General features: G+C 54.9%; 1 long non-coding RNA gene across 1 annotated transcript; it reads left to right on the top strand.

Annotated features, from left to right (window-relative positions):
* The first annotated feature begins 1,046 nt into the window (after window positions 1-1,046).
* Window positions 1,047-11,516, top strand: LOC310888769. The gene is made up of 2 exons (XR_014576148.1): window positions 1,047-10,212; window positions 10,297-11,516. It is a non-coding gene; the product is annotated as an uncharacterized lncRNA (long non-coding RNA).
* Window positions 11,517-22,414: the final 10,898 nt, after the last annotated feature.

Here is a 22,414-nt window from a genome sequence, read left to right as displayed (position 1 = left end):
TGTTTGTGGATATTAAAATGCAGTCGTAAAGAAGAATAAAAGGGCAGCCTTGTTTCGGAACAAGTCTACAAGGCTTTCCCCTCTCCCAGCATGCTTGGCACCTGTCTGGCTCTGCAGCGCTGCTCGCGAGTGGCTCCAGGGCAGCCAGCGCGCGGTCACAGCCCCAGCATGTCCTGGGGAGGGCAGGGACAGCAGCCTGCCCTGAGCATCCACCTGGGCCACCCCCATGCCCACCATCAGCTGCCCCACAGACCGGTGGCACCTTGGCACAAGCCCATTTGCTGATGCTCAAGGAGCGCAGCCAGCCCAGCACCTTTGGGCAGACAGATTTCGAAGCACCCCTGCAGCCTCCTGTGTGGGGTTAAAACTGCAGCTTGCCCTTGTCGTTAAACCACCCCTGCACATCCCATCCCAGTGCTCACTGCCTGCCCTTTCTCCTGCCCAAAAGTCCTGCTCTGCCCATGGGAAACCTCTTGGTATCAGGTCTCCAGGGGTGAAGGAGAGGACAGTCAGAGTTTCTGCTTGCACTGCCTGGCATTGGGCCTGGCTCCAGCATTTACCAGCAGGCAGGTCGGGAAGGAGGAGAGATATGGATGGGGGGTGGCAAGGTTTTACTTCCCCCACTCGACTCCCTTGGTGCAGATCTGGGAGAGCAGCTGCAGCCGTCAGAGTATGGCAAGGGGCAGCTTCGACCCCACATCCATCCCCAATGGTGGATGCAGCTTCCCTGCAGTATCTCCTCCTCTATGTGCTGGCCTCCTTGCTACTGTGCCCCGCTGCAAAAAGCAGCAGCCAGGCAGTGCGGGAGCAGCCCCAGCCAGGAAGGTGCCCCCATCCCATCCCCTCCCTATCTGCTCGCCCAGTGCACACCTGGCTTCTTGGCGCAGCAGCTGCCCTCTGCCCCCTCCCTGAGCAGCTCCCAGCCACATGGCAGAAAGGAGGGGGATGATGGGCTGCAAGCCCAGTAGCCTCCCCCATCCCTCCCTCCTTCCCTCCGCCTTTTCCCTGGCATCTCCCCAGAACCACAGGCTCACCAGGCCTCCTGTCCCCTCACCGTGCTGCGAGGACCCCGTGCACACCCCGTCCCCTTGCCATGGTGCAGCCCCAATAACTAACACCCTGGGTGCTGTCGGGACAAGCAGGGCCCGTCCTTTGGCCGTGCTCCCTCCCCGCAGCAGTGAAATCACATCTGGAGAAAGCACGCGCAGTGCCGGTGGGTCCCCCCCGCCTCCCTTCCGCTGCTCCCAGTGAGGCCGCTCGCTCCCTGCCCACTGGCTGGCTGCCCCAGCTCTGCAAAACCCTGCTCCCTGTGGGACCCCGCTGGCCCCACACTCAACCCGGCATTGCAGATGGACAGAGGGACGCTCCAGACGTGTGGCCTGCGAGGGAGCTGGTGGCAGCCCCGGCGGCCTCCTCTGTAGGTGCGTGGGAGGGCGGCGGGGCCAGCAGGCTTCCTGAGCTCATAAAAGTGCTCCCAGGGAGCGAGCAGCAACCTCTGGCCTCCCTCTAATCTTCCTAACAGCAGCACAGCCCCTCCAGAGCCGGGGGGGTGGTGGTGATGAGGGACAAGCCACCGCCACTAGCCACCAGACCCCAGCTGGCACGTGGCACGCGGGTGATTAATTCAGCTCTTTAAACGCCTCTGCAGCACGGGACCGTGGCTCCGGGATAGGGCTTAATTATATTCCTCTGCTGCCCGTGCACTCTTCTTGCTGTAACACTGCAGGGACCACGGGAATAGTATCCCTGCCACTGGCGTGGCTGGCACTGAGTGAGCCTTGGTGCCGGGGACCTGGTCGGGAGCGCGCTGAGGCTGCAGCTCAGGGCTATAAAAAGCACTGCTGTAGTATGCAGCATGCTGTTTCGGGAGGGGAGGGAAAAAATAAAAATAAAATCAGGTGCCAGATGAGTCAGGGAGGGACAGCACACACTTCTGGGTCAGGTTTGGCCCCGGCGCAGCGTGCATTCTTCCCTTCCTCACTGCTTCCCAGCCAGGAGCCCGGAGATGTCCTAGCACAGCCGGGGAGTGCAGAGCTGAGATTTGGCAAGGCCCCGAGGGTGGAGGACGGCAGCGAGGCTGGGACAGCAGAGGAAGTCCGGGGGACGATTGGCACCTCCTGCCAGTGCCACAGCCTCCCCTCGCCTGGCCCAAAGATGCGGGATCTGGGCACCCAGCCTCCTGGCAGCTCTCCCCTGGCAGCTGGCTTTGGGCAGCGCTCAATGTTTGTCCAGAGGATTAACCGTGCCCTGCTTTACAGCCAGAGGTTCCCATCCCCATGTGATGGCAGGGCTGGTGCAGCCATGGCAAGAGCGGGTACCTTGCTGTGACCCCAGCACCTGTGGGCACCCCAAGGGGGACCTCACCTGGAGACAGCAAAAGCCAGGGGAAAAGACATCCAAAGGGAGCTCCCCGCCCTGGGACGTGAGATGTTTGCACAAGCCTGAGTGGGGGAAGGTCAGGTTAATTTTAAACCTGAATAAACAAGGGGAGAAGGCAATGCCAGAGCTCACCCTTCCCTGTGGCTCCCTGCATCCCTGCCAGCGGGGATGCATCCAAGCACAGCTGCATCCAGCCCGGGGCTCAGCCCCGGGACTCTGCCCGGCCCCAGGGACCGTGGGGACAACCCCATGGCGTCCCAAATACTCCCCTGCCGCGGGGCCTCCCTGACTTCGAGGAGCTCCCAGCTGAGTCAGTGCTGGCAACGGGATGGGTGACAGCGCAGCAGCTCCCACTCTCCATCCCCAAACCCCTCCAGCCACAGCACCAGGTGCCCAACCTGGCTCCCGCGGGGAAGCCCCCATGCTGTGCCACCCCATCCTTCTGGGGACAGCTGTCCCCCCCCCAAGTGCCCCAGCTCTGCCTCTTGGGAAATAACCAAGAGAGGAAAAAAAAATAAAATACTGTTTGTGGGTCAAGAGGAGAATGGAAAAAAAAAAGTTTACATTTTTCGTGCCAAAAGGAAAATGAAAACCAAAACATTTTGTTCTAAATAATAGGCCTTGTTTAGTTTTCAGTGGTTTTACTTTTTAAAAATGGTTCAAATTAAATTGAGCTAAATTTGACTTCCAAACATTACCTTGGGGTGGGGAATCAAACCAAATCAAAATCAAAACGTCTCATTTGGAAAATGTCAGAACGAAACACCACAGCTTTTCCAGCCCGGCAAGAGCCAAAGCCAGGCGCTGAACCCAGCCTCAATTCACAACTTGTGCTGGCTTCCCAAAAACTGTCTTTAGTTGTTTTTTTTTATTCCAGCAAATGAAGCAGCTGCCCACCATAACCCCCTGCCGGCTGTGCCAGTGGGCAGCTACCAGTGCCGGCACTGCCGGTGTGTGACTCCCAGCGGGGACGACCCCGCGCCCTGCTGATGCACTGACGAAGCCTGCTGCAGCTTTGCACCCGAGTCTGACCCAAGCTGCTCTTTAAAACTTCTGTTTAAATGTCTTTTCTATTAGGTCAGCATTCTTCCTTCGTGCAGAGAAGCCAACATAGGCTCCTCAGTGCCGGCTGCTGGAGCTCTGTCAGCGAGCAGCCTGCCCACACTATTAAATTACCAAGAAAAATTGATCGTTTCTCCAAGCATTGGGTGTGTTAATGTCTCTTGCAGTGGCAAGGCCCGCTACAGGCGAGCTGTTAATTGGAAATTCATAGAGCTGGCTGCAAAAGTTTCCTTCGGCTCCACTCCACCCTGCCCTTGTTGAGGCGAGGGATGGTGGGGAGGCGTTTGCTGCCCTCCCTGAAACACCGGGGAAAATAAGTGAGGAAAAACCCTCAGGGACCTTTCCGGGTACTGGAGGAAGCAAATGCACAGCTGGCGCGGTCCGGCTCCAGACCTGCTCACTGCTAACCCCAGGTTCAGCGTGTGCCACCCCACTGTTGGGGACACTGCCCCACCACCTCTTTTAGCTACATCCCAAGGAACAAAATTAGATGTTATCTGCCCCACAGACCTTGCTTACATCCTTCGCCCATCCCAGGCGAAGCGTGAACACTGCTAGTTATTTAAAAAGCTCCAGCCCAGCTCAACCTCCATCTCAGCATTCTCCTCCCGGGCTGCTTAGAGGCCAAACCTCTGCACCTCGCTGGCTGAGCGGAGTCCTTGGAGGCATTTTCAGAGCAAAGAGCCCCGCGGTCGGAGTTGCAGGGATCCCAGTGCTTATCTGCAGCCTCTGGGGAGGGAGCAAGGCGGGGTTTGCAGCAGCCCAAGAGCTTTGTCAACAGGATGCTCCAGGAGCCTGTCCCCTCCAGAGTTCATGCCCGGCTCCGTTGCGAGGGGCCGCATCCTGCTCCCTGCATGCACCCGACGCTGCGGGGAGCAACGCAGCAGCCAGGGAGCCCCACGCAGCCACGCTGCTTTTGGGTGCTGCAGGCACAAGGACAACGAGCACAGCTCCATATGGAGATGGGGAAGAGAGCAGGGCACAGAGTTTGGGATGGCTGAGGAAAAAGGGACGCTTCCCCGGTGCCGTCACGCTCCATCCATAACGCTGTAAAACTCAAAGCCAGGATGGGGCTGAGCAGCCTCAGTGGAGCTGCAAAACAGCCTCCTGGAAGCCTCTCAGGAGCAAAAAGTCAAAAGCAGACGAAGGGCAGCCAAATTCCCAAAGTTGCATGTTGGCCCTTGCGAGCCGAGGATGGAGCAACAGCTGGTCCAGCCCACTAGCTCCTCCTAAAACTTAGCGTCAGGTAAAACTCATGGAAAGTGAAGGAAAGACTCCCGTGGACTTCCCCAGGGATTCAGGGCCAGTCCCAGCTCTGCACGAAAGTCTGGGGAGATGCCAGCTAGCCTGGGCACCATGCGTGACAGTGGCTTTCGCAAAGCGAAGCAGGGACACCGCAGCTGAGCCAGCCCCGGGGGACCTTAGCGGGGCTGTTTCAGCACAGCTGTCGGGATCTGCAGCCCCTCTGTTGCAACCCTGGCACAGCACTGGGCGATGCTCTGGCACAGCTGCCTGCCGCCACCCTGTGCAGCAGGGGGTCTCACTCAATGTCACTGAGGCCCTTTTGTGTTTTTTTTTTTGTTTGTTTTTTTCAGCTACTTTTGCAGGAAGGCGCGGTCTGAATCACGCCTTTCATGACATTACTGAATTCAGGAGGCATTGATGCCTGCACCGACTTTCATCAAAGAGGGGCTGGCGAGATCCCAGCTCCAGCTATCGGTCTGGCCAGGATGAAGCACTTGGGGTTTCGGTCCCAAAGGATAAGGCTGGTGAAAGCACAGGAAGGCAAAGGAAACAGCTGAACCGGCATCACCATGCCAGCCTGCTGGGCACAGGGACTTGCTCTGCACGGAGCCACCACCTCTCACATGCTCTGTGAGCAAATCCAAACCCACATGCCAAAATCAGGCGCTCACCCTTAGGGCTGCCCACAGAATGCTACGTGGCATCCCCTACATGGGATGAGACCCAGGGGCAATCCCTTTCTCTTGGTCCCCAGGAAGACCCCCATGGTGGCTGCAGAGCTGATGCCACCCAGACATGCTCCCAAAAATGGTGCCAAGCCAGCACTGGGCCCCTCTGTGCCCTGGCGTGGCAGAAAGCTCTGCTGGCTCATGGGTTCTGTCACTTGGTGTGGCTCCAGCATCATTGTTTTAACCAAGCTCACTATCCCTTGTTTTCACTTTAGGAGCTTGGGTAAAATAGAAAATGCCCAAATGACCTTCTTTCCACCATCAGGATTTCATTAGATGAAGGAGCCCTAAACTTTTCCACCCCTCCCTATAAGGAAATCTCTGCAGGGCCGTAACCATTTCTATTATGCTGTTTCTATTTCTGCCCTCTCCGTATTGAGAGGAGGGGACCAGAGCCCAGAAGTTGCTGGGGAGCCCTGGAGTGATTTCCAAAACCCCACTAAATGCTTTCAGCATCAGCCCTTCTCCCCACGGCCAAGCATTTTGTTCGCATTCTTGCACAGCGCAGCAAACGTTTCCACCAAGTTGTCCACAGCGAGGTCTTCATGGTCTTCCTGAGTAGCTACAGACCAATGAAAACCCGAGGACTTGCACGATTTTTCTAATCCTTGCTTACAGCAGGTGTTTTCTCACACTGCTCGATACATGAGCTTACCTGCAGTTCCCCCAGCTGTCGCCACCCGCATGGTTCAGCCCCATGTCCGACTGCACCAGCTCTCACCCAAGGTCCATCCAGCCTGGCTGCCATCTCCAAAAGCATCTTCAGAAAAAGTATGTGAGCAGATGTGGCCTTCCCCCAGCCAGACCCTCCATCAAACCCTTCTGAAATCCCTTGTAAGCTTTTTCAGCAATGACTGATCCCTTCTGGCCCGAGTCCAGGCTCCGCTGGTCAGATGTGACTAAAGCACAAATCCTGCTAAGACAGAGGTGAATCAAGTCCTACAGTGCAGTTCGCCTTCTCGCTCCTCTTCTCCCAGACCCCAAACACCAGATGCAGCTGAGAGGAGGAGACATTTGCTTTTTTTTCCCCCCACGTCTGAGACTTGTGCCCTGGAGAGGAGGTAGGATCGCACCCCTTGACCCTGCTCACTCGTCCATCCTTCCTCCTGCCAGTTCCTGTGAGCAGTACAGCCCGCAGCAGAGCCTGACGCACGCTTTACAGGCTGTGGGTGCTGGGACAGCACAGCAGAGTCCAAAGCTCACCCTGTTCCATGGCCGTGCCAGGGCTGCCCAAGTGACAGGGTGACAGAGAATTGGGAAGCAGCCAGGCTCGAGAGAGAATTCCTATTAACACTCTGAGATGACAAACCTGCTTCTAACTTCTAGAGGAATTTTTCTTTTTTTTCCATGGAGACGGTCCATGGGAATATGACCGTTACAGAAGACAAGCAAGCCATGACTATAAGACATCACCTCCCTTTCCCACCTTCACAGCCTGGAAGGGAGGATGCACAGGAGAACAACATCACCAGGAGGTGTGGAGATTTGCTGCAAAGAACTTGGGCCACGGGGTCACTAAATCCCCGTCCGGAAAGACTTGGTGATTTTCACACGTGAGATGCTTTCGTAACCACAGGAACACTTAGAAAAACCAAAAACTCTCTAAACATCCCAACAAGTCACCCCAGATATCCCAGGGCTAATTCCTGATGCTGGGTTTGCATCAGCATCCCGAATGCTAGCGAGGCCCCATTGCACTGCCCAGGGGGAAGAGCTCCCAGCTGAGCCAAGCTCTGTCCTCGGCTGTGGCTTCGGCATGGGCAGAGCCACCCTATTCCATGAATGAACAAGAAGAGAGGAAACAAAAGGGGAGAAGTGCCCAAATTTTGCTAAGGATGCTGTGCGGGAGGAAAGCAGAGCCATGAGCTGGCTGGCACCTGCCCCTCCTCCAGGAAGCATCTTGCAAGGGGTTTTCCTTCACAGCAAAATCTGCAAGGAAAGAGCAGCCTTGTGTGCCCGCATGAAAGCGCTGTACATGCACAGGCACATTGCCAGACTGGGTTCGATGCATGCTCTGCCCAAACCCCCAGCACACATCTCCAGCGAGATGTTTACAGCCTGCCAGTCACCCTCCCAAATCCTGAGGCTCTGCCGTGATGCCAGATGAAAAAAATAAGCACCTTGCATTACCAGCCTCACCAAGGGACTCTGGCTGTCCCCCGGCCGAGGACGGATGGAGTGAGCTGGAGATGGAGAGAGAGGAAGATCAAGGCAGCTCAGAGCTGATCCGACACAAGGAGACAAGAATCTCTTGGCTTGCTCAACCTAACAAAATAATGAAGATGCAGGGATACAGCGGGGTAAACACTGGAGAGGGAGTAGACGTCTTGAACTAAAAGCACAATGTTGGCACAAAGCCACATAGGAATCCAGGAATATACTTGGGCAGGAAATCAGAAGGAGGTTTAGCCCTGCATGAACAGGAAGAGCCTGGAGGCGCCTTTGAACACAACCGGAGCAGAAAGAAAGGGCTTGAACCGAGAGCTTGTGACAGGTGAGGATGCCACACTCCGTCCCCGGCTGTCCGTGTTTCCCCTCTGATGCTTAGGATGGTCCAGGTGAGGTGGGGAAGAGGACGAGAGGGCAGGGCTGGGTGGCACTTGGGTACCTGCAGACGGGGGGACGCAGCAGCTTCTGATAAACCCGGCAGCCACAAAAGGGAACTGGCACTGCTTCCAAGCTGAAGATGGCAGGGAGACTCGCAGTGCTGTGAGTCATTCATTCATCCTTCATAAACAGGGCCTGCACCTGGCCAAGCATCCTTTTCCCCCTGCTGCCGTGACAGCCAGCCTGGAGACTTCTCCAGGACAGGGAAAAAATGGCTTATCAGATATGATGAAGTTTTTCCTTCCCCGTGAGGCTCCCAAAAGACTGAAGCAGCTCACAGAGCAGGAGGCAGGGTGAACCCTGAGCTGCTCTTCCCTACGGAGCAGAGGGCACATGAGTGCTATGGGGTGGGGGACACGGTAGCCACATCCCACCCCATTCCCATCCCGAGGAGGAGCCCTGCTGACCCGGCTTCCACCAGCAGGTAGCCAGTGGGGCTCGTGTGCCCCACACCAGGCTGGGATGTCACGGGCTCCGTGCAGCCCCGAGCGTAACAACCACACCATGACCTGCCCTCGCATAAATGCTGGCAGAGCGCAAACACCCCACCTCCTCCGGCAAACACCGCCGCCAGACGTGGCCGCAGCCATGCAGGAGCAGGCACCTCCTGACCTCCTGGCACCCCCTCGGCCACCGACACCGCAGGTTTCTCGCCGTGGAGATCGGATTAAAGAAAAGGCTGAGGAGCAGTGACTAAGACAGCGGCCAAGGGCAAGGAGGGACAAGGCAGGCAGAGTCCTTGTGGTGCCTGTGCATGGGAAAGCAGGAAAGCGCCTCTTTCCGTGTCTCTCCTAATTGAGAACAGCTTTTCCCTCCCCCGACCTCCCAGGAGAAGACAGGGCCCTGCCAGGCGGCTTGCCTGGTATTGTTCAAGCCTTCCTCCAGAAAACTCTCCCCAGAGCCAAGGAGAGTGTGTGTGTGGGGGGGAATCTGCAGATGATGGGGAAGGGGCTCCCCGACCTCTTTCCACCCCTTGAGCATCTCAAGGCAGCAGCAAGGCTGCTGAGGCATGCTGAGCCAGGAAAGGCAGCAGCACCGGGTACCCCCATAGGCAGGCTGGAGGGGGTCCGGAGGGGTGTGCTACTTTTCACCGTGCCTCTGGGGCAAGTGGCAAACCACCGGGATAAACTGGCACCGGGAGCCTGCCCACAACCGGGCGCCCCTCACCACGGCATCGGGGCGTTGGCGAGGAGTCGTGTTATAAGGGGAGGGGAAAAAAGTCGGGATGTGTGGGGAGGGGGTGTGCCAAGGAGGGTGTCTTACCTTCCTGTGCTCCTCCGTGGCTATGTGTCCATGGTGCTCGGCTGACGTGCGGAAAGCAAACTCCACAGTCAGTAAGAATGTAAAGTAGGTATGTTTATTCAGCGCTGGGCGGCACGGGGGGGTAGTCCCACCAAAGTCGTGCGCACCCCAACACGGCACTTGCCTTGGTTATATGTGGTGAAGAGTTACATATGCATGAAGTTTCTCGAGACGCCTATACATATGCATGACCTATCCCCGCTTTGTATTAAAATTAGTTCCAGGGAGTCATTTTCATTGCTTCCTCCTATCCACGCTTGCGCAGTGTTTTCTGGTAGTGGTCGCTGGGGGTCGTGGGGATGAAGATTAGTGAGTCTTCCTCGTCACTGATGGTTGACCTCTCATCTCAGTGCAGACTCATAAGCTTCTCAGCTTCTGCTTAAACTGCAGATTCGGTTTCAGTTGGTTCTTGAAATGTATTTCCTGTTTCTATCAGGAACTGTTTTTCGTGCACAATAGGTAGCGGAAGATATAGTACATATCCCTTAGCCTGTCTTATTTACTAAAATTCCTTTGGCTTCCTTTCACACGTTCATTAGCCTATCTTATCTACTGAAATTCTTTCAGCCTCCTCTCATGGTGGACCGGGACCGGGACGAGTGGTACCGGCGGCGGGGAGCCCGCTGCGGGCTACTCGGGGCGGCAGCGGGTGGTCCGGTCCAGCCGCCGCCGCCACACAATTGGAGCAGGGCGCTTCCAATCCTCCTCCGCCTCTCCGAGACTCTTCCTGTGCCTGCGATCCGCACCTGGCTCCCGCATCGGCTCCGGCAGCTCCGCACCCCCCCGGGCACCTCGGGGCCCCCCCGGGCACCTCGGGGGGCAGTGCCCTCCGGCATCCCGGCGGGGGTCGGGGCTGAAGAAAAGGGTTTTTACGTCTTCGCGGCTTTCAGTAAGTGCATTCCCCTTTTCCACGAAGCCTTACGTGTTTTTCCTTTGGATTTATTTTTATTTTTATCTTTTGATTTCATCGGAGTGAGAGTTTTCGGGAGGAAGGAACACGTTGAAACTCTGCAACGGGAAAGCAGCTAGTGAAGACCCACTGGGGACTTCCCCTCCCCTGGCTCCTGGGGCCAAGCGTGGTCTGGGGTCCCCGGGTAAGGACATCGGGGCCGCAGGTTTCCCTCTGCCTGGGCATGGTGCCCGTGCTGAGAGCTACCTGCTCATGCTCTGCACCCCACAATAGCAAGCCCGAGTCATCTCACCTCCTGCCTAACCCTGCAGTAACAAGCTGGTGTTTTCCATCGCCCCAGCCCTCCCGTGCAACCCTGCAGTAACACAGCGCCCCAGAGCTGGTGCACGCTGCCATCGCCGCAGCAGCGCTGGCACAGGCGGCGTTCCCGGGGAAGTGGTGTAACCAGCAGGGAAACCCCTCCCTGTCTGGAGTCTCCTCTGCCTCCTGCCCTGGTGTGTTAAGGAATTTGATGAGCAGGATATAGGATGTTAAGGAATTCGATGAGCGGGATCTGATGGGCAAACCGACCTGTCCCTTGGGGTGGCAGGGCTGGGGGATGACGGATCCCTACTTCTCAGTAGTGCCTGCGCTGCCATACGGGTTGGAGAAGTGGGGGCTTTGCTGCTGTTTGCAATCACAGTGAAGCCAGGGATAAAAGAGCGGGGGCTTGCTTAATCGTATTAATGATTTCTGAATAAAACAATCATAATTATTAAAGCCAGGAATGAAAGAATGGGGGCTTGCTTAATCGCGTTAAAATAGATATTGCTGAGTCTCTTTGCTTACTACTGTGCAAATTAACCGAAACAAGGAGTCTCGGGGCCCCTCACAGAAGATGTTTCCTGACAAAAATGGGGAACTTGTCTCAAAAACCAGCTGAGACGGACCTTGTGGTTTGGACAAGAGCCAAGGAGCAGCTGAGTCTGTACAAAGGCAGGGGGTCAACTAGTGGTGATGAAGAGGAGTTATCGGACTTCATCCCCACGACTCCCCGATGACCACCACCAGAAGGCACTGCGCAAGCGCAGACAGGAGGAGTTTATGGAAATGACTTCTTGGAGCTAATTTTAATACAAAGCAGGGATAAGTTATGAATATGTATAGGTATATTGGGAAACTTCATGAATATGTAACTTTTTACTGCATATAACCAAAGCAAGTTGCCGCATTAAGGTGCACATGCCTTTGGGAGCTATCCCGCATGCGCCTGGCGCCGAAATAAACCACATACCTACTGTATAACTCATTTGCTTTGAGTTGTAGAGTTCTTCCACAAATCAACAGTGGTTCCCCCTGTCCAAAATGGGGACGGCTGCTGTGCTCCTGGGGCTTTGGGAGAGGTTGGGCGAGATACGCAGCCGCACTGCGTGTACACACTAGTCTGTGGTTGAAGCTTGGTGCCCACATTGCGCTAGGAATGGCCTAGCTCGGCACATCTGCTCGTGGCCTGGGCTGCTGCTTCGCCAGCCACATGTGGCTGGATCCGTCCTGCCTGTGCTACAGGAACTGGGGCCCTGCCAGGGCTGGGGAGGTCCCTCCCTGAGTTGGCCCCATGGCCTCTCAGGTGCTTTGCAGGAACGCCTGGCCCCACCAGCCCACTCATGTCTGCCCTGAGCCAGCGGCTTATGTGGTTTTGGGGAGCCTGTGGATGTAGGGGGGCTGCTTCTGGGCAGGGAGAAGTCCCCTCCATACAGTTCCTTGCTTCCCCTTCCCACTCCCAAACTGCTTCACTCCCCGATACCCTGCAATCTGCACGGTGGACGGATGCCGAGCATCCTGCTGGATCAGACCCTTAGGAAAGGCCAGAGCTGAGTGGGTGGCAGCGAGCATTTGGCTGTGGGTCTCCCACCCCAGGAACAGAGTTTGGGCTTTCTCCCACACTTCATGGTGCTCGCCTGGCGCCGGGAGCCGGGCTGCTCAGCACCGGCAGGCGGCCATGTGCTGCTTTCCCTGCCGCCGCGGGACTGGAGAGCTGAGCTGCGCTGCAGATGCAGGGAATCTCCCAGCTCCGCTGGGCTTGAGGCTGGGAAGGCAAGAGGAGAGGTTGATTTGGAGAGGTCTTGGGTGCCGATAGACACCCCACAAGGGCACTGGGATGAGGGACATAGGGCCACGGGGTTTGCTGGGGCTAAGCAGAGCCAGCCGGGGCGAGCAGAGCCTGAAGTGTTGAGCGAGGAAGGGGCGGTTTTGGCAGGAGTGGTTTGTGATCTGCCAGTACAGCGGGGTGCTGGGCAGGGCTGGGGATGCGAGTTCAGGCACCTTGGGGCCCCTGGGCAGGGTTCCTGGCACACAGCGAGTTGGGCACAGTCTGCAGCTCTGACTAGGCAGATTCTTCCCTGCTACATCCTCACGCTCAGGAGAAGACTTCAACTTCCATGAGCTCCTGCATCCTTCTCTGGCTCACTAAAAGGGCATCTAACAGGCTGCCTGTTTTCAACAGCTGCTCCCCCACTCGGCACCCCAGGAGGGCTGAAGGTGGGTCTGCAGGCTTTCTCTTCCCTCTTCCTCTCCTCTGAGCGGACACCAGGCCAGAGAGGAACTGCCAGCTCTTGTCCAGGCAGGTCAAGGCTTGGCCACATGAGCAGATGGCTGGGGCTTACATTTGTTGTAGTTTAACCCAGCTGGCAGCTCAGCACCACACAGCTGTTTGCTCACCCTCCCCCCTCCCTCTCTGGGATGGGGGAGAGAAACAGGAAAATGAAGCCTGTGGGTTGAGATAGAGACAGTTTATTAGGACAGAAATAATAATAATAATAGTACTACTAATAATAATGTTTACAAACAAGTGATGCACAATGCAATTGCTCACCACCTGCTGACCGACGCCCAGACTATCCCCGAGCATCCAGTCCCCCCACCCCGGCTAGCCACCCCTATATATTGTTTAGCATGACGTCAGATGGTATGGAATACCCCTTTGGCCAGTTTGGGTCAGCTGTCCTGGGTCTGTCCCCTCCCAGCTCCTGCTGCACCCCCAGCCTGCCCCCTGGCAGGACAGAATGAGAAGCTGAAAAGTCCTTGGCTTGGTGTAAGCACTGCTCTGCAACAATTAAAACATCATGGTGTTTTCAACATTATTCTCATCCTAAATCCAAAACACAGCACCATGCCAGCTACTTGGAGGAAAATTAACTCTATCCTAGCTGAAACCAGGACAGATATCCACCCCTTATTCCATACCATTTATGTCATGCTCAGGTTACACCCTTTCCAATACATTCCAATTAATCACCATTTTCATCTATGGTATATAGAATGTCCACTGAGTTTGCATAGTCCATGACTGACTTCAGGCTCCATCTGTCACAGCAGTCTTTCAGGGCAGAAGCGATGGTGTGTGATGTTGGATCGTCACACGTTGAAGCCCATGTTGTTCCATCACATGTCCATTTCTATCAAAATTCATTCAGTATTATCTGCGTGGCTGTTACTGTGATACCATTAATAGGACACTGACATATAGCAATCATGGTAGTGATGACATACAGTATTATATAATAATTAACATAATACAATTCAACTCATGGGCTATTCTCACTCAGTATTAAATCCCCCTGAGGTACACACCGGACCTCCCCATTCTTTTGCATTACCCACCAAGTGCATCCAGGTCCCTGAGCAAAAGCAATCCCACGAATGGGTTTGCCTTTTCCTGAGGCAGGAGTAGCCCAGACTGTTTTACCCAGCATGTTTCTTACGTGCACTACAGGAACTTTATCCCCTTCTACAGTGCGTAACAGGTTTGATTGGGCAGGTCCAGCTTGGTTGGCAGATCCCCTAGTACTGACTAACCAGGTGGCCTTTGCCGAATGCGTATCCCAATTTTTGAATGTCCCAGCACCCACTGCTTTCAGTGTAGTCTTTAACAGTCCATTGTATCGTTCAACTTTCCTGGAGGCTGGTGCATGATAGGGGATGTGATACACCCACTCAATACCATGTTCCTTGGCCCAAGTGTCTATAAGGTTGTTATACCCCCAGCTACTGGGAGGAAAATTAACTCTGAAACCAGGACAACATTACACTAATCACAAATCCATGCAGCACCTGCTGAACTCCTGGGCTGCATGTGGCTCTGCCTCCCGGCCCACAGCTTCAGACCAACTCAAAGGAAGATGCATGATGCTGGTGTGCAGGTGCTGCGTCTCGATGATGTGCCAAGGAACGGGGACGCTGGTCCTCAGCCGCGCCGGATGTGTTTGCAATAGCTGGGTCACTGCCTGGAGGGAGCAGATGGACAGATGCAGATGAGAGCAGCTGGAGGCTGCAGTGTCCTCCCATGGTTTCTGGATGGAGCACACTGCAACCCTTGCCGCCAAGCCCAGCCCCGGTGGCCGTCCCTAATGTCCCAGAGGCGGTGGTGGCTGTCCCAGAGGTGTGGGTGCCCGCTGTGCTGGGCAAGTCAAGGCTCAGAAGCTCTGCTCACGCTCATAGGGCATGTGGCTGGACTCTGGCCGACGTGCACAAGGCATGTTGCTGCTCAAAGCGCAGGCTTGCTGTTTGTTTACCCTGGCTGGCCTGAGGTGTACAGGAAACCGGAGAGCTCTGCTCCCTGGCTGTCGCTTTATTTATCATGGTCACAGCTTGGGCTGCTTGCACTGTTGAAAGGAGGTAGCAAAAACCCCAAGTGCTGCAGCACGAGTCCCTCCCCGCCAGCCCAGTGTTGCTCCATTCATCTTGCTGTCCTGTGGCTGAGAGCAGTCCTGCAAGCTGGAGCAGGACAGCAGGATGCTCCATGCCACGCGATGCTTGTCCTGTCTGTAAGCAGCATGGCTTGTTCCAGATGTGGCCAGCCACACCATGCTGGGAGAAATTGCTGACATGATGCCTGATGCCATACTGCAGACCTTACCTGCGCTGGCACATGGGTGTCTCAGCCTGACTGAATAGTCCCCAGCTCTTCACTCATTATGCAAAATTGCAATGAGCATTGCCCTTGGTCTACAGAGCTGTACCTTTGCTCTGGAGCTTTCTCTTCATCCGTCCCCATCATCCCAGGGCAGGAGGCACAAGGGACACAGCCCAGCTGTGATGTGGAGAGCCCAGTACTCACCTAGTCTTCGGGCTCACAGGACCCCAGCAACTCACTGCCCAAGGCCAGCAGCTCCACACAGCCACTGCCAGCCCTGTTGTCATGGCAGGTCTGTGTCCTGGAGTGGACACCAAGGTTGCTTTAAGGATGGGGATAGATTTAAACCTGGCTCTTTCCTCTGGCAGCCCGAGCAGGTCCCACTGCCGTGAGCGGCAGCATGCCAAAGACTGCATGCTGCAAGCCAGGGGCGAGCTCACAGCTGAGGAGGGGAGGCAGAGAGAGGAGACATTATGCTCCCCGCTATTTATAGGGGCTGCCATTTGCCAGGGCTTGACTGGCAGCAGCAAAAGCTGGGCTGGCGCCGAGGGAGTCAGAAACAGCAGCCAGAAACCTGGGGACATGAGAGCAAACCTGCCAGCCCTCGGAGGGCTCCTTATCCCAGCTCGCAAGCGGAGCCACATGGCTCACCAAGATGCCTGGCTATTAAAGGGAGAAAATGCCAGTGAGACGATAAACAGGGGGAAGCGAGCCAGCACCCAAAATCCATGGGGAGTTGGCAGCTCTTCCCTTGCACAGCCACCAGCCCCTTTCCCTCTGCTCTTCCTTCATCTCCCCGTGTTTCGCTGAAGGCTGTGCATATGCCCCTGTGCCGGGGGGCAGAGGAGAGGTGTTGGGAAGGGGATGCTTGGCATCCCCCCAAGTCCTTTGCACCTCTGTGAGTGTTGTGAGCAGCCTGGTGACACATTCAGGCCCCAATGGTGTTTAGGCACTTGGTCTGAAATCATCGACGGGTTGGTTTGGGCTGCTGAGAGTTAAATCTGTGGAGAGCACAAAGAGCCACTTGGAAAGAGAGTTTTTAGAGCTCCATACTAGTTTTGGCCTCTCTAGTATCTGTGTTTTCCACCAAAAGAAGTCCAGGGAGGGATTCACTGAAGGACCATGACAACATTTGATTCTGACTTTCTGAAGACATGACATTTATAGCGTGAGATAGCAAGCAACAACCAAAGAGAAGTGGAACACGAGAAATTATTTCCAAAGGAAAACTTGAATGTTTCCTTCCAGAAAGGCTGGCTGTAATGCCTGGATGCTGCTGGACTCCACCTCGCCTCCCTCCTTTTGCTCAGGGTGGATTTCTCTGGCTCTGGGCAACATCTCCCCTGTGCTGGACCTAAGTAGCTGGATGCTGCCCAGAGCTGCCCCAAGACACCCTGGCCCAAGGAAGAGACTTGGCTGCTTCCCAAAGCCACCAGCGATTACAAGTTGTCTTTTGGTCTTTCAGACACAGGGGTATATCACTCATGTACCTGCTCCTCAGTTGTTCAGCAGAATAACTCCATCTTCCCAGCAAATCTCAGCAGAACTAAAAGGATGCTGCTGTTCCCGAACTGCCTTCTCTGGCTGGGGATGCTTCTGCCCTGCCTCCCACACCAGCCCCACCAATGTCCTGGCCCTGCTCTGGCTGTCTGGCTCTCCTGGAGAGACCCCCTTAATCCTCCCAGGTTGGTGTAAAATCAGATTAGGGCCATCCCTGGGATCTGCTGCTGGCTGCAGATAAGGGGTTCCTTCCCATGCCTGTACTCCCAGAGGCTGCTCCTGGTCATAGCTGGGAGAGAGAGAGTAGAACTAGGATAGGATAGGATAGGACAGGACAGGATAAGATAGGATAGGATAGTTCAGTTGTCAGGGACCTACCAAGATGGTTGAGTGCAAGTGCCTGAGCACTTGAGGACTGAGCAGACATTGAAGCCTGGAGATGAAGGCGTTATCCAAATGCCTCTGTGCTGGGTCTGTCTGGAATGGAGTTAACTTTCCCTGAAGCAGCCCACACAGTGCTGTGCTCTGTACTCATAGCTGGAACAGCACTGGTATCACTCCAGTGTTGTGTCTATTGCTGCATAGTACTGGCACAGCATCAGGACCCCCTCCAAGCCCCCAAGAGCCAGCAGGCTGGGGGTGGGCAAGTGATGGGGAGGGGACATCACCAGGGCAGCTGACCTAAACCGACCAAAGGGATATTCCATAACACCTGATGTCACACTCAGCAATAAAAAGGGGGGCTCTTGTGGGGGAGGGGGCTGTCCTCCTGAACAACCGTTATGCCTTTTGAGGCCCTGCTTCCCAGGACATGGCTGAACATCGCTCGTTGATGGGAAGTAGAGAATAACCTTTTTTCCTTTCCGTGGGAAAGGAAAGCGGCCGTGGTGGAACTCAGCTGCCCACCCGAGTAAAACCACCACAGCCTCTTGCCCAGTGAGACGCACGGGGCAACAGCCAGCTCTCTGTGGAGCCCCTTGCAGTGGTTGAGCACCCTCACAGGAAGGACATTTTTCCTGATGTCCCATGTGAATGTCCCCTGGCGCAGCTCTGTGGCCTTCCTGCACGTCCTCTTGTGCGTTAGCCTATGCCTGATAATTGCTTTGTTCTTTAACTGCTTTCAATATCCCTGAGGATAATCTTCTCTATAACTTTTTCAGGGACTGAGGATAAACTAAAAGGTCTGTAAATGCTGTGATTTTTTAGGGGGCTCGCCACTACCTATTGCACCAGGGCATTGCTCATCCAGCCCTGAACTTCTCTTGACATCTTACTTGCTTTTGCAAAGACGGGACTGAAAAGGAATGAGATAAAGCAGACAAAATGAAGAGAGGGAGAAGACCAGGAGGGTTCCCCTGTGCAGGAAGCACTGTTTTATTGGCTAGCTCCAAGTGCCATAAGGGGCTTTTCATAGAAGCAAAGAATGGTTCAGGTTGGAAATGGTCTTAAAGCTCACCCAGTCTCCCCCCCACCCCCCAACCCCGCCATGGGCAGGACACCTCCCTCAAGCCCAGGTTGCCCAAAGCCCCATCCAGACCGGCCTTGAGCACTGCCAGGGATGAGGCATCCACAGCTTCTCTGGGCAGCCTGGGCCAGTGCCTCACCACCCTCAGAATAAAGAATTTCTTCCTTTTATCTAATCTAAACCTAACCACTTTTAGTTTAAAGCCATAACTCCTTTACCTATCACTATACTCCCTGACAAAGAGTCCCTTCCCAACTTTCTTTGGGAAAAACAAAACAAAACAAAACCAAAACAAAACAAAAAACACTTGTTGAGGCGATGGGCTCCGGGGCAGACGCGTTCTGCTGCGGAGCGGGGGATCGAGACAGGCAGGGCTTTTTTTTCGGCATCGAGGCCAGTCGAAGCAGCCGAGGGAGCAACCAGGACCCGGCAGCCCTCGCGAGGGAGGCTGATGAGGCGTAGGCGGAGCCAGCAGCGCCCCTCTACCCTGATGTTCAAAAGCAGCCCCTAGGGAGCGTGGCGACCAGGGCGCGTAAGGACAGGGCACGACAGTTTGCACGGCAGTTCGAGCAGGGAGGGCCCCTCGCCACTCTTCTGCAGCAGTCTTTCCCTTCAGTACTTGTAACCTGCCTGCGAGGAACCTGGCCATGGTATCAACCAGGCAGAAAACCATGGCCTCCGCATCTCTTGCGGCCTCTCCAGCCGCAGTCACCGACGTGGCTACTCAGACAGAGGGCTCGGGGAAACACGCAGCCATGCAGGTCTTGGGCTGCAGGGTGTGCCCGAGTCTACTGTTGGTGTCCGACAGCAGCAGCGAGGGGTATGCCTGTGGGAGGTGTGCCCAGATTGAAGAGCTGCTCAGCCAGGTAGCGGAGCTTCGGGAGGAGGTGAGCAGGCTCAGGAGCATCAGGGAGTCAGAGAGGGAAACTGACTGGTGGAGGTGTACTCTACCCTCTCTGAGACAGACTCACGAGCCTGCCACAGCACAAATGTCTCCTGCTACGCAGAAGACAAAAGTTCCCTCATCCCGCCAGGCAGTAGGAGGAGACCTAGGCCAAGGGGGGGAATGGAGGCAGGTTCCTGTTCGGGGTGGTAGGCAAGTCCTGTCCCTGCCCACCTCACCTTCCCATCTACCCTTATATAACAGGTATGAGGGTCTAGAACACGACAGTCAGAACAACGAAGTAGACGAAAGCCCGTCCCAGTTGGAGAGGGTGCCTAAGGCAAGGCAACCTACCCCCGCATTGCTACATCAACTGTCAAAAAAGAAAGAAGGGTTATTGTCATGGGGGACTCCCTTTTGAAAGGGACAGAGGGCCCAATATGCCGACCGGACCCTACCCACAGGGAAGTCTGTTGCCTCCCTGGGGGGCTCGGGTGAGAGACTTCGCTAAGAAAGTCAAGCACCTGGTACAGCCCACCGACTACTACCCGCTACTGGTCTTTCAGGCTGGTAATGACGAGGTAGCAACGAGAAGTCCGAGAGCGATCAAAAGGGACTTTAGGGCTTTGGGGCGACTACTTAAAGGATCAGGGGCACAGGTTGTGTTTGCCTCTGTCATTCCGATAGGGGGGATTGATGCTGACAAGCAGACTCATCACATTAACACGTGGCTTCGGGACTGGTGCAACCAGCAGAATTTTGGGTTTTTCGATCACGGGAAGGTCTACGCGACACCGGGCCTGCTGGCACCAGATGGGATGCGCCTCTCTCAGAGAGGGGTGAGGATTTTTGCTCAGGAGTTGGCAGGGCTGATAGATAGGGCTTTAAACTAGAGTCGAAGGGGGAAGGGGATAAAACCAGGCACGCCGGTGATGAGCTAAGGGATGGTGCGCTAGAATCAGAGGGACTGTGTTCTAGTGAGGCCCTTTGGTTGGCTACACAAGGTGCTGCGTGTAGGGAGGTGCATTTGAAGTGCTTCTACACAAATGCACGCAGTATGAGGAATAAAATGGATGAGCTAGAAGTCTTGGCCCAGTCCCACAGCTACGACATCATCGGCATAAGCGAAACCTGGTGGGATGAGTCCTGTGGCTGGCGTGTTGCAATAGATGGTTACAGGCTCTTCAGGAGGGACAGGCAGGGTAGGCGAGGTGGCGGGGTGGCAGTATATGTGAAGCATGGGCTGGACTGTGTGGAACTTCAAGTTGGCGATGGCAAAGTTGAGAGCCTCTGGGTAAGGATTAAGGGACGAACAAATAAAGGGAATGTCGTTGTGGGAGTCTATTACAGACCACCCGGCCAGGACGACAATGCCGATGAATTATTCTTTGCAGAACTAAGAGATGCCTCGAGATCAACTCCCCTTGTCCTTATGGGGGACTTCAACTTGCCAGATGTCAACTGGGATTACCGCACAGCCAACACGAGCAAGTCCAGGAGGTTCATAAAGCACCTAGATGATAACTTCCTGGTGCAGGTGCTAAGGGAGCCAACTAGGAGAGGTGCCCTCCTAGATCTGTTGCTGGAGAACAGAGAGGGTCTTGTGGGAGATGTGGCAATTGGCGGCCGTCTCGGTCATAGTGACCATGAAGTGGTTGAGTTTAGAATTTATGGTGACAGAAGGAAAACTGCCACCAAAACTTCAGGCCTGGATATGGGGAAAGCAGACTTCAGGCTGCTCAGGGAACTAGTCAGCAAGGTCCCCTGGGAAACTGGTTTTGAAGGCATTGGCATCCATCAGTGCTGGTCAATCTTTAAGCACTGCCTCCTAAAAGCACAAGATCAGGCGATTCCAAAATATCGGAAGTCAGGCAAGCGGGGCAGAAGGCCGGCCTGGCTGACCAGGGATCTTCTACTGGAGCTTAAGTGAAAAAAGAAAGTGTACGGCTACTGGAAGGAGGGTCAGGCGACGAGGAAGGAATACAGGGATGCTGTTCGTGTTTGTAGGGAGAAAATTTGCAGGGCCAAAGCCCAACTAGAGTTGAAGCTGGCCATGTCTGTGGGAGACAATAAAAAAGGTTTTTTTAGATATGTGAACAGAAAAAGGAGAACCAAAGAAAACATAGGTCCGCTACTAGATGGGGAGGGTCTCCTCACAGACAGTGACATAGGCAAAGCAGAGATGTTTAATGCCTTCTTCGCCTCTGTCTTCAACGCTGATGATGGGCTTCGGGACCCAGGGTGCCCTGAGCTGGAGGACCATGACAGTGGGAATGACAAACTCCCAACCGACCCTGAATGTGTGCAGGATTTGCTGCTCCACCTAGATCCATACAAGTCCATGGGTCCGGATGGGATTCATCCCAGGGTGCTTAAAGAGCTGGCTGATGTCATCGCGGAACCTCTCTCAATTATTTTTCAACGATCTTGGGAATCTGGAGAGGTCCCATTGGACTGGAAGCTGGCAAATGTTGTGCCAATTTTCAAGAAGGGTAAGAAAAAAGACCCTAGCAATTACAGGCCTGTCAGTCTCACATCAGTGCCTGGTAAAATTATGGAGAGGATGATCCTTGAAGTTATTGAAGCGCACCTGGGGGACAATGCAGTCATTGGTCCCAGCCAACATGGGTTCACGAGGGGTAGGTCCTGCCTAACAAATTTGATTTCTTTTTATGATAAGATCACCCATCTAGTCAATCAAGGGAAACCAGCTGATGTGATCTTTTTGGACTTCAGTAAAGCTTTTGACACGGTTTCCCATAGGATCCTACTGGACAAAATGTCCAGCATACAGCTAAACAAAAACATCATATGATGGGTGAGCAATTGGCTGACAGGCAGGGCTCAAAGGGTTGTGGTAAATGGGGCCACATCAGGCTGGTGGACGGTCACTAGTGGGGTCCCCCAAGGCTCCATTTTAGGGCCAGTCCTCTTCAATGTTTTTATAAACGATTTGGATGTAGGACTAGAAGGTGTTTTGAGCAAATTTACCGACAACACCAAACTTGGAGGAGTTGTGGACTCGGATGAGGGTGGAAAGGCCTTGCAGAGAGATCTGGACAGATTGGAGAGCTGGGCGATCACCAACCACATGAAGTTTAACAAAAGCAAGTGCCGGGTCCTGCACCTGGGACGGGGCAACCCTGGCTATACGTACAGACTGGGCGATGAGATGCTGGGGAGCACCCCTCAGAGAGGGATCTGGGGGTTGTGGTTGACAGCAAGTTGAATATGAGCCAGCAGTGTGCCCTGGCAGCCAGGAGGACCAACCGTATCCTGGGGTGCATCAAGCACGGCATTGCTAGTTGGTCGAGGGAAGTGATTGTCCCGCTCTACTGTGCGCTGGTGCGGCCTCACCTCGAGTACTGTGTGCAGTTCTGGGCACCACAGTACAAAAAGGACATTAAACTGTTGGAGAGTGTCCAGAGGAGGGCGACGAAGA

This window comes from Anser anser, assembly GCF_964211835.1.
Source record: "Anser anser genome assembly, chromosome: W".
Taxonomy (NCBI): Eukaryota; Metazoa; Chordata; class Aves; order Anseriformes; family Anatidae; genus Anser; species Anser anser.
The sequence above is the reverse complement of the archived record's forward strand: the minus strand, read 5'-3'. Positions and strand labels throughout refer to the sequence as shown.